Genomic DNA, 12,414 nt, shown 5'->3' on the forward strand with positions numbered 1-12,414 from the left:
CACTGCATTTTATCACACATTTGTATATAATAAAATCATAAGAAGATACAAGAGGAAAAACAGTGGGTGTGTAATAGTGCATACATGGGAGGCAGAAGGTGAGGAATGGAATGGGATAGAATCTACAGAAGGTTTTAACTGCATCTGTAACATTTTATTTTTTAAAAGTTGAGGGGCCCCTGGGTGGCTCAGTTGGTTAAGCTTCTGACTCTTGATTTCAGCTCAGGTCATGATCTCAGGCTCCATGCTCAGCAGGGAATATGCTTGGGATGCTCACTCTCTCTACCTCTGCCCCTCCCCCTGCTCATGTGCACGTGCTCTCTTTCTTTCAAATAGATAAATAAAATCTTAAAAAGTTGGAGCACGGGATGCCTGGCAGGCTCAATTGAGGGAGCATGCAACTCTTGATCTTAGGGAACATGAATTTGAGCCCTACGTTGGGTGTGGAGCCTACTTAAAAAAATATTTTTTAGGGGATCCCTGGGTGGCGCAGCGGTTTAGCGTCTGCTTTTGGCCCAGGGCGCGATCCTGGAGACCCGGTATCGAGTCCCACATCTGGCTCCCGGTGCATGGAGCCTGCTTCTCCCTCTGCCTGTGTCTCTGCCTCTCTCTCTCTCTCTCTCTCTCTCTCTCTCTGTGTGTGTGTGTGTGACTATCATAAATAAATAAAAATTTTAAAAAAACACATCTTCTTAAAAAATATTTTTAAGTTGAAGCAAATATAGCAAAATATTCAGATTTAACAAAGATCAGTGGCTAGCACTTTATATTATTTTCTGTAAATTTCTGTATGCTTGAAATATTTTAAAATTAAAAAAAAATTTAATCTAGTAAAACCAACACTACCTGACTTATGCCTTCAAATTGTTGTTGTTTTTTAATGCCTTCAAATTGTTACCTCAGTTGCTTAGTACGGCGACTACATACTGCATGATGTTAGAAATACTATTATGACATTTTGAACTTGAGTCATGATGTCTTATGTACATGGATTTAATAACAGCATTTTCTACTTATAGTAGAGCAAATGAACTCTTTAAAATCAAGCAGTGCAAAAAAATAAAAATAAAATAAAATCAAGCAGTGCTTTCTGAAACTGCTTCACCTAAGGTAACAGTGAAGGGAGAGCAGCATTTAATGAAAACAAGCAAATGATGAAGGAAATTCAAACAGGCTGGGATGGAGAATGGGGACAGAAAGAGAGAAGAATCTGCTGAGGGAACAGGAGACAGAGGAAAAACAGGAAAAGAATTTTAAAGAAAGCATGCCCAAGATCAACAATACAGAGGGTAAACTGAAAAGCAATAGAGTGGATAATTCTTTATACAATAATAGAAACTATTTTAAAAGGCAGATTTTTTTTTTTTTTTTTTAAAAAGGCAGATTTAGATGCCAGGTGTGATTGAGCTTCACTTAGGCCGTGGAATTTGGCAGTCATTAATGTCTTCTTCTACACTCTTATTTCAAAATGGGGAAACTGAGTCTCAGTTACATAAGTCGGCTTGTGGTTTGGTGCAGAGCTGGAGTAGAACATATCCCCGAAGACACCTAGAATGTGGTGATTCTGCATCGCCTTATGTCTCAAGGGGCCCCGCATGGCTTGACCCAGAAGCTGAGTGGGAGTGGGCTGTGAGGGAGTCCCACAGGGACTTTAGGCAGTGAAGGGACACAAAGAATGATGCCAACCAACTGACATAAACAGTTAGTTGATTTTTTATGCCTCTACAATCTTCCTTTTGCCATTTAAAGCTTTTTAAATGGGGCAGGCTCCCTCTGCTTCAGGTATTTTAGTTGACAAGTGATATGGGGAATAGAGACACGGGGAGTTGAGAACTATTGTATGAGTCCGTTCTTATACTATTTTTATTTCTGCTTTTCCAGCAGAACATTCTCTGTAACACATTCCTTAAAATTGAGTAGAGAAAGTATCGGAGAAGAATCTTCTCTAATTAGGCTCTAAAATAAGATTGCAACCCACAAAGGCAGAGCTGTCCTACACACAGCTCCACTGCAATTACTGTGACTTTCTTTTTTTTTTTAATTCAAAGTGAATTAGGGATCCCTGGGTGGCGCAACGGTTTAGCGCCTGCCTTTGGCCCAGGGCGCGATCCTGGAGACCCGGGATCGAATCCCATATCGGGCTCCTGGTGCATGGAGCCTGCTTCTCCCTCTGCCTATGTCTCCGCCTCTCTCTCTCTTTCTCTGTGACTATCATAAATAAAAAAAAATAAAAAAAAATTAAAAAACAAAACAAAACAAAACAAAAAAACAAAGTGAATTATATCAAATTTAAACAGTAAGCTGTGGTTTTTAATGGTTGTTTGACTCTTCTGATCAAGAGATAGTTAAAGGAAACCAACCAACAAAAATCAAATTGGTTGTATGATACATTGAGCTTGAAGTTTTCTTCGTTTTGTTGAACTGTAAAGGCGCATTATTACCTAATGAAGTCTCTGGGCCAAAATAATATTAGAGGTTTCCAGACAGACTTCACTAACAGCTCTAGGAACCTTATGTTTGGCTGGTAACAGACTGGAGCATTAAGTGACCGACAAGACTCATAAATGCCTCTTTGTTTTCATAGTTGTGCCATAGTGAGGGCACTGTCCACCCAGTACTTGCCATTTAAGCCTCCCTCCCCCTCTCTTTTTTAAATATTTTATTTATTTGACAGAGAGAGAAAGAGAGCACAAGCAGAGGGAGCTGCAGAGGGAGAGAAGCAGGCTCTGTGCTGAGCAGAGAGGCCCACCCAAGGCTCCATCCAGGACCCTAAGATCATGACCTGAGCCAATGGCAGATACTTAACCGACTGAGCCACCCCGGGGGCTCCCCAACCTTCCTTTGCTGAGATTTAAAACTTGGCTGGACATTTATAACTATATTCATCATACAACTCTGTGTCAGGGATTAGTTTTTTGTTTGTTGTTTTTACAAATTCTGAAAACAACACACACCAAGTAAAACAAACCCACACTGTTACGTTTAGGCCGATTTTCTTCCTTTGTGAATTATGTTCTCACCTTTTATTTAAGACATTCAGGGCAAGCAGGCAATGAGAAATATGGGTGTTGCAGTCAGACCTTCCATCAAAAACCAATCATCCTCTTGGCAAGTATTTGTTACATAGTGTAGTTTTAGTTCTAGAATTTGGAATCTAGAAAGAGCTAAGGCATTTGCTGGGAAAGAGTGTGGCAATGCGTTCCCTTTTAGGCAATGTTCTCTCAGAAAAAGGACCTGAGATCCTACTGAATCAGTTAAAAAAAAAAACACCTTGTAGTGAAAACCACACGATGTGGTTCTAAATTACAATATATGTATATATTTTTAAAAAGATGACAGCAAAATAATTTTTTAATAAGTTCTACGACACTGTGCATAATCACTGGAGCGTCACCAAACTCAGATTGAAGGAAGCCTCAGAGGTCATGTGGCCCATCCTTCCCCTAGGCCGGCTTTCGCCCTCATTGTTTTACTCAGCATTCTCTTTAGTCCCTTTGGAATGTCTAAAGCAACACAGTGCAGGGCTTTGAACTACAATTGTTATTTTAGCATTTCATCAACTGGAACATCATTGAGTAGAAGTGATGTTTTTTTTTTGTTTGTTTGTTTTTTAATTTTTATTTATTTATGATAGTCACACAGAGAGAGAGAGAGAGAGAGGCAGAAGCAGGCTCCATGCGCCAGGAACCCGACGTGGGATTCGATCCCGGGTCTCCAGGATCGCGCCCTGGGCCAAAGGCAGGCGCCAAACCGCTGCGCCACCCAGGGATCCCAGAAGTGATGTTTCTAAATTGAATACTGCTTCTAATCCTTTTTAGGTTTAAATTTAAGGCAGTGGCCCTCTTGTACAATGTTGGGATTTTGTTTGGGGAATGAGTGTTAGCTTGGTAGGCAACTTACCTAAGCATTCGTTCAAACATTTGCTGTGGTAGTTACTATGTTTCAGAAGAGACAGTTCTGTGTATAGTCATATTTTGAGTTTTTATGGCTTTATCACCTATAATTATTCCACAAGATAATATACTATTCATTTAGATGTTCAGTTGGAAGTGTCTGGTGGAAAACAATTTATCGAAGGAAAGAAATCAAGACACAAAACATATTAGAGCTGATGGATCCCAGAGAGTATTTGCCAAGAGAGCTGTTAAAAAAAAAGAGGCACCTTCACCTTGGATCTACAGTCTCAAACTCTCTCCCTTAGATTCCAGCCCCTGTACTCAAATTGTGCACAAAAGTGGTAATAATTAAACAGTGGATGAAGCAACCCAAATGTTCATCAAGGTGCTGACACTTATTCTGTGGAATATTATGTAGTAGATAGAAGGAGTGTGCTGGGCTGGGAACATCTCCAACAAGCACATCAAAGAACAATATATATACATCATAAGTCTGATTACTGAGAGAAACTTCCACCTCCACCTGTGCCCAAAGGAAGAGGCAATTAAAATGCTTTTTAAAAAATATATATTTTATTTATTTACTTGACAGAGAGAGAGAGAGAGAGAGAGAGAGAGCGCACAAGCAGAGGGAGTGGCAGGCCGAGGGAGAGGGAGAAGCAGGCTCCCCTCTGAGCAGGGAGCCCGATGTGGGGCTCGGTCCTGGACCTGGAGATTATGACCTGAGCTGAAGGCAGACACCTAACCAACTGAGCCACCTAGCCACCACCCCCCCCCTAAAATGCTTTATTTGTGTAACAGGAATAAATAAATTTAAAATCTAATTATTACTTAAACTACAAACTACATCCTGTCTTTCATAACTGTTGCTCTCTCAGAGAAAGAATCTTCCAGGTGAATCCCGATGCCGCTTTGTGAGGACACTCAAGCAGCCCTTGGAGAGGTCCAGTTGGTGAACAGTTGAGCCCAAATGAATTCTAAGTAGAATGGACAATTCTGTAAGCAATTTTACCAAAATGTCAAAATGCAAACTTTGTGAAGAGTGAGACAAATAAGCTTTACTTCTGTGTTTTCAGCTACTCAGCCTGGCTCTGTCAGCAAGTTTTCTTCTTGGCCAAAGATGTTTAGAGCTGTGGATCCATCCTTTTAGTTCTGTTCATCAAAAACAAAACAAAACAAAAAACAAAAAAACAAAACCTCAAGTGTCTAATTAGATGATTTAGAATCACTAAATCACCGTGGAATATTTAAAGTTTAAAGTTGATTTTAAATATTCCCTAAGGTATAAATAAAATAGCTATTTCCTAAGCAGTTCACTTGAAGTCTTGTGGTGCCCTCCACGCCCTCCACAAGGGGCACAAAATGGGTATACATTTTAGGAGGACTGGGACGAGAGAGGGAGTGTCTGTCTATCACAGATCAATCTACACCATGGAAATGACTATTTCTTGGAGGGAGTAATAGGTAATCATCAAAGCTGTTTGCTTCTTACGGAAGATCCAGAGTAGTTTACACAACTCTTCCCATTGCTCTCTGATTGGGAAGAGAAAAGGGGAGACAGAGAGAGAGAGAGAATGGGGAGGAGAAGAAGGATGAGGACAAGAAGGTGTAGAGGGACGAGATTGAAAGGAGAAGGTGTTTTGAGGGGGTTGGAGAAGCAATACAGGGAGGGACATTTGCTGTAATGTCGTGGGGAGAGCAAATCACAGCCCTGTCACCGTCTCCAGGGAGTCCTTTGTGACCCCTGCCCCAGTGCATTGTCGGAGCCTCTTTACTGTTGCTGCATAATGAATTAACCCCAAACTATCCCGTAGTTTCTGAGAGCCAGGAGTCCAGGGGTGGTCTAGGAGTCGCTGTGGCTCAGCCTCCCAGAGGGCTATTGGCTCCTGATGGCCTGCCAGGGCCTGGAGGATCAGCTTCCAGAACGGCTCCCCGCATGACTGCCAGCAGGCAGCTGGGTCCCTCACGCAGGGGACCTGCCTGTGAGGGCTTGAGTGTCCTTACAACACAGCGGACGGATTTCCCCCAGGAGAGATCCCAGAGAGCTGAGGCACAAGGTTGCAATGCCTTTTATGACCTTGTCCCCACTGACTAGGCTATGGACACTGTCCTTTGTGTGGTTTTCTTATTCTTTAGAACGGAGTCCCTTTTTCCAGCTCTATCTTTTGAAGAGAAACTCAAGGGACGGGGAACCAGACTCTATCTTTTGAAGGGAAACTCAAAGAATTTGTGAACATCTTTTAAACGACCATATCACTCACTGTCCCTAAACGGGCCAGGGGTCCCACTCTCGGCTCTCTGTGGGGTACAGTGGCCACTGCATTTGCATCCCTTGGGACTCCGTCATTCTTTTATTCGATTCATAATGAAAATCACTAGTAGAAATAACACACACACACACACAATGGCCTCGACTGCATACAAAGTTGTGATAGATAGAAAGCTGCTTGGAGAATCACATTTTTTTTTTTTTTGAGAATCACGTATTTTTAACAAAATTGGAAGTATAAAAATGTGACTCAGGGAAATTGAACCTGTTAAAAGTAATGACCACAAGAAAGACAACTTATAGCAGCAGGTTGCTGTAGAGTTCGCTGTGAGCCAAAGAGCTTTACAAAAAAAATAAAATCTTGGTTGTAAATCTACATGGAAAAGAGCTAATTCCAGTGAAAATAATCTCAGGAGAACAGAAAAAGAAAATGAAAAAACAAAGCAAAACAAAACTGGGAATAGTTTAGCTGCAGAGTAGAGAAAGTTGGTTAAAGAATGAAATTAGCCTAAGGACACTCTCTCCGAAAACACTGTCTTCACGGTCAACACTGTTGATATAACTCGGATTAAAATGCTTGTGTTAAGGGATCCCTGGGTGGCTCAGCGGTTTAGCGCCTGCCTTTGGCCCAGGGTGTGACCCTGGAGACCTGGGATCAAGCCGCATCCGGCTCCTGGCATGGGGCCTGCTCCTCTCTCTGTCTGTCTCTCATAAATAAGCAAATAAATATGATCTTTAAGAAAATAATAACAATAACAAAATGCCTGTGACAATTCCTTTGTTACTTCATGTAGACATTAAATAACCTTTGATTAGGGTGGCCGTGGAACAATAGCTTTTTAAAGTTTAACATTGGGGCGGCCCAGGTGGCTCAGAGGTTGAGCATCTGCCTCCGGCTCAGGGCGTGACCCGGGTCCCAGGATGGAATCCTGCCTCGGGCTCCCCGCACGGAGCCTGCTTCTCCCTCTGCCTGTGTCTCTGCCTCTCTCTCTGGGTCTCTCTCTGTCTCTCATGAATAAATAAGTAAAATCTTTAAAAATAAATAAATAAAGTTTAACTTTTAAGGCATAAACTAGAAATGAAAAGATTGACAGAATTCAATACAGAAAAACATCCCCAAAATGCTGCAATTGACACTAAAAGGGAAATGATGGCTTGAAAAACATGACTGTATTTGATAAAGAGTTAATACATTTTATATATATCTCTCTCACAAATGAATATGAGAGGATGAATACCCTAATAAAAAATGAGAAATTAGTTTTTTTTTTAAGATTTTTATTCATTTATAAGACAGAGAAAACAGATGGAGCCCTGCGTTGGGCTCTGTGCTGAGCATGGAGCCTATTAGGATTCTCTCTCTCCCTCTGTCCCTCCCTCTGCTTACACTCTCTCTTTCTCACTTAAAAAAAAAATTATCCATATGTAAGAATAATCAGTAGGTCAGTAGGCAAAGATAGATGTCCTAGGGTATTCCTTACAGCAGTATTCATAAAAACAAAAAATATAGGAATAACAAAAATATCCTATAATAGGGGAGTGGCTAAAATTTAAAAAAATGCATCCTTGCAATGAAATTCTATTTTGTGTTACTCTGATGTTTTACATGAGTATCCATTAGTATCAAGGGACATTAATAATATTATGTAAAAGAAACAAGTTATAACTGTACAGGGATCCCTGGGTGGCGCAGCGGTTTGGCGCCTGCCTTTGGCCCAGGGCGCGATCCTGGAGACTCGGGATCGAGTCCCACGTCGGGCTCCCGGTGCATGGAGCCTGCTTCTCCCTCTGCCTGTGTCTCTGCCTCTCTCTCTCTCTCTCTCTCTCTCTCTCTCTGTGACTATCATAAATAAAATAAATAAATTTAAAAAAAGTTATAACTGTACAATATAAGCTTATTTTGTTACAAAATGAATGGAAGGATATATAAAGCATATCTCTAGGTGGTGAAATTATAGCTGTTTATTTTTTCATTTGCTTTTTTATACTTTTTTAAAAGATTTTATTTATTTATTCATGAGAGACACAGAGAGAGAGGCAGAGACACAGGCAGAGGGAGAAGCAGGCTCCATGCAGGGAGCCCAATGTGGGACTCGATCCGAGGTCTCTAGGATCAGGCCCTGGGCTGAAGGTGGCGCTAAACCGCTGAGCCACCCAGGCTGCCCCAGTACTTTTTAAATTAAAGAAATGTGGGGCCCCTGGGTGACCAGTCAGTTGAGCATCTGCCTTTGGCTTAAGTCATGATCCCAGCATCCTGGTATCCAGCTTCATATCAGGCTCCTTGTTGGAGAAGGAGGGTCTGCTGCTCCCTCTCCCACTGCCCCTTCTCCCTGCTTATAATCTTTCTCAAATAAATAATTAAAATGATTAAAGGAAAAAAAGGATCCAATTTCTGGATCCTAAGAATTGAAAATAACTAAAGAAATGAATATGGATTGCTTTTATTATGAGAAAAAACTTGTAAGTTTTAAGTATGAAAAATACACTCGATTGCAATTAGAATGTTTTCTAGGGACACCTAGTGTTTGAGCATCTGCCTTTAGCCCAGGTCCTGATCTGGGGTCCTGGGATCGAGTCCCACATGGGGTTCCCTGTGGGGAGCCTGTTTCTCCCTCTGCCTGTGTCTCTGCCTCTCTCTCTTTGTGTCTCTCATGAATAAATAAATAAAATCTTTAAAAAAAAAGTTTTCTATTTTTTTTGTATTGATGTAGTTTTTCTTACATTATTTATAGTAATTTCCTGCCTTTTTAGTGAAGAAAAAAAATAACATACTTAAAAAAAAAGTGCAGGCCAGGATTTGGGAACAGGTTGTGCTTACAACCACCTCTTTCTAATCTCACCCCCACATCTTTGCTCCCATTTCTCACTCCCACCCTCACTCTAAAAAGTTAACCAAACTAGCTAAGTGGCCCATGGAAGATAAACAATACAATCTATCTCCAGTGTGAAACAAAAACTTAAATGATGTACCTGCCTGAACTCATCCACCTGATTATTAACATAAATATACAAGACTCAGTAGGAAGATAATTGTTCTTATTTGCACACATCCAAGGTGGTTCCTAGCATTTCCAGTTTTGCTTACAAATAAAATATCCTATTTTATTTACAAATGGTTATTTTTCTGAATTATGTCCACTAATGTAATGTAACAAAAAGAAGTTTTAAAATACAGTGAGAAATAGCTTAAAACAGATTTTAAGTGGATTAGTAAAAGCACCAGAGTATTGCTTCTATTTTTAAACAAACCTCTTTTATTTTGGAATTGTGGAGGACTACCTCAGCACATTTTTCACTCACTAGGCCATTTGTTGCTTTTCTTTCCTTTCCAACTGTAGCTTTCATTTCTGAGTCACCTAAAAGTAAAGTTATGGCAAGAATTATGTTCTGAGCTATGTAAATTCCATAAAGAATATCATTTGGGATGCCACAAGCTTTTGTCTTTTCTAATTCCCAACGTTAGGCTGTGATTTTCCTCTTCTAGTTTATCCAGAACCTTTAACTTAACAGCATAAGAAACTAAACAGGAAGTTACATTTCTCTGATCTAGAAAATTATGAGGAAGATGGGGAGCAGATGAGAAAACTAAATCAGGAGAAGGAAGCCACATATTTTGTTTCCATTAATCAAAATCATATTCAAAAGTCTCCTAGTATCCCGACTGAAAAGATCAAACAACAGAAAGAACTACAGTATATTTTTCCAGCTGTCTATAGGTCATAATGAAAGGAATGATCATTTCCTATGTCTACTGATAGTTCCAGGTCTATTTAGAAAGAGGGCCACAAAAGTTGAAGCATAGCTCCTAAATAGTGCCTTAAAGGAAGATTTGATTTATATACTTAGTGACAAAACAAACAAACAAACAAACAAAAAAAACAACAACCAAACGTCAATAATTTAGCCCATATGCCATGACTTTTCAAATATCAGCATATCTGAAATTACAATAATAATGGTTTCCGGGATTCCTGGGTGGCTCAGCAGTTAAGTGCCTGCCTTCAGCCCAGGGCATGATCCTGGAGATCCAGGATCAAATCCCGCGTCAGGCTCACTGCATGGAGCCTGCTTCTCCCTCTGCCTATGTCTCTGCCTCTCTCTCTCTCTCTCTCTCTCATGAATAAATAAATAAAATCTTAAAAAAAAAAATAATGGTTTCCATAGCAAATATAATACACAAAAACAACAGATTTTGGCTTTTTTCTGAAAAAGCCAGATTTTTGTTATTTGCAGCCGGTTTTGTTTAAGATGCTAATCTAGACTAATTTATTTAATTCGGCTGAGTAGAGCAGTGGCCTCCACACTTTGGGATTTCACAAAGCAGCCAAGTTTCCCAAATGAATGAATAAATGGATAAACTGGAGAGTAAAGAACATAAGGTTATTAACTTTTTATTTCACCAGTGAGGATACATAAAAGCTCAACCGTCATCAATGACTATCATTATTTTATAAGAGAAAGGACATTTTAACAGGAAAAAAAGCAAGAAGGGAATAATCTCATAATTAAAAAATAATCCTTTAGAGGAAAAAAAAGCAATTTTATGAAAAAAATCACTTTATGTTTTCTCTGTATAATTTCTAATAAACCATAATAGACTAGTATTGAGGAACCATTGGGAACCACTATAGTCTTAAGGACATCAGCTTTCCATTTTTAATTCCCATTTAAGCTAGTGAAGTTATATTGATCTGTTTCAAGGCCCTAAAATGTGTGTTAATATGTATTTTTTGCTGCCTGTTAATTCACTGGTTCTTTCAACTATTCAGCAAATACTTCATGTGGTCTATTATATGTAAGGCACTGGAGGAGGTTATAAAGTGAGACAAGATTGTCTCTTCTATTATGGTGCACAGAAAAAATTATAATTCGAGACAAAGCACACCATAAGAGGGCACAAATAGATGCGGGAAGCCTGTAGGAATGGGACAGTGGGCAGGGAAAGCTCCATGGCACAGGTGGCATTTGAGGTTTATTTTAAGACGATATTTCAATGGCTTTTGTTGATCTGGTGGAGGGCATTATTCAGGGCAGTTAATGAATTAATCCAAACCAATAAACCTTGTGAAGGATTAAATGTGTTGACAATCTTGAGAGTAATTTGGCTTGATATGAATAGGAGAGTCCTGGGGAAATATGAATGGGTCGTTTTGCAGAGGATCTTCAAAGTCAAGGCAAATGTTTAGACTACATCTAGTCAGCAAGGCATCACCACCAAGTAGGCAAGTGGGGATGGAAAGATCCCAGCACTTGAAACCAGAAGCCACGAGTTTGTCAACTCTATTCTTTCCGTGAAACCTTGAGAAATTCTCTTAATCCCTCTGAGCCTCCTTTTTCCATCTGTAAAATGAGATTAATTCCCATGTTACATGTTATTTTATAATCAAATAAGATGCAGTAAAGGAAAAATCTAGTATAGTATTGGACATAGAGTCTGAAATTAAAGTTTGTTGACTGTGAATATTGTTGAATAGTCAAAATTCAGGTTCAAAAAGAGAAACTAGAAGAAGCCAATTGTTGCCAGGGAGGCAGAGGGTGAGGGAATGGGCAAATGGGAGAAGGAGAGTGGGAGGTACGGGTTTCCAGTTATGGACTGAATAAGTCACAAGGATGAAAGGTACAGCATCAGGAATATAGTCAACGCAATTGTAATAGCCACGTATAGTGACAGGTGGTAGCTACACTGTAGTAAGCATAGCATAACATAGACACTTCCTGAATCTCTATGTGGTATACCTGAAACTAAAGTAACGCTGTGTGTTAACCACACTTCAATAGAAAAAAGTAAAGAGGGAGACAGAAACTGAGTGGGAGGAAAAGAGGAAATGAGAAATTCATGGGAATAGAAATGAGTAAATGGAAATGAGAGATATTTGGGCTGCTTGGGTAGACGGGATGAGAAAAGAGAGCTCAAGGATGATGATGACACATATAAGCACAGAATGGTGTCATTTGTCAAATTTGGGAGACTGTGACAAGAAGCCCAGGGAGAGGAGAGTGGGGGAAAGTTTGTTTTTCATTATTGAATTTGAGGTCCTATGGCTGTATCCGGGTGGAAATGGCCAGCAGGTATAGGAAGTTAGAGAGGAGTCAGAAGCAGAGATATAGATTAGGGAATCACCTAAGAATGGAAGCCATAAAGACACTGTTGCAATGCCAAGAATGGGAGCGTTGAGAGGAAGGAGGGAACCAGGGATTGAGTTTTGAGTAGCTCCTCTATTGCGTGGGTGAGCAAACAAAGGATGCTGG

At 40.1% G+C, this 12,414-nt stretch overlaps 1 protein-coding gene and 2 long non-coding RNA genes across 5 annotated transcripts in view; 1 reads left to right on the plus strand and 2 right to left on the minus strand.

Annotated features, from left to right (window-relative positions):
- DDX59 (DEAD-box helicase 59) overlaps positions 1–3,138 on the minus strand; it is an 84,919-nt gene extending 81,781 nt beyond the window's left edge. For all 3 annotated transcript variants that reach the window (XM_072831343.1, XM_072831341.1, XM_072831342.1), the window contains exon 1: positions 3,021–3,138. The gene's annotated coding sequence lies outside the window, so the exon portion shown is untranslated. The remainder of the gene's footprint in view (positions 1–3,020) is intronic.
- On the plus strand, positions 935–5,204 carry LOC140635977 (uncharacterized). The gene is made up of 2 exons (XR_012033361.1): positions 935–1,289; positions 4,775–5,204. It is a non-coding gene; the product is annotated as an uncharacterized lncRNA (long non-coding RNA).
- LOC140635978 (uncharacterized) lies at positions 4,744–5,871 on the minus strand. The gene is made up of 3 exons (XR_012033362.1): positions 5,389–5,871; positions 4,959–5,048; positions 4,744–4,873 (listed from the first exon to the last, which is right to left on the minus strand). It is a non-coding gene; the product is annotated as an uncharacterized lncRNA (long non-coding RNA).
- Positions 5,872–12,414: the final 6,543 nt, after the last annotated feature.

Source organism: Canis lupus, chromosome 6 (assembly GCF_048164855.1).
Source record: "Canis lupus baileyi chromosome 6, mCanLup2.hap1, whole genome shotgun sequence".
Taxonomy (NCBI): Eukaryota; Metazoa; Chordata; class Mammalia; order Carnivora; family Canidae; genus Canis; species Canis lupus.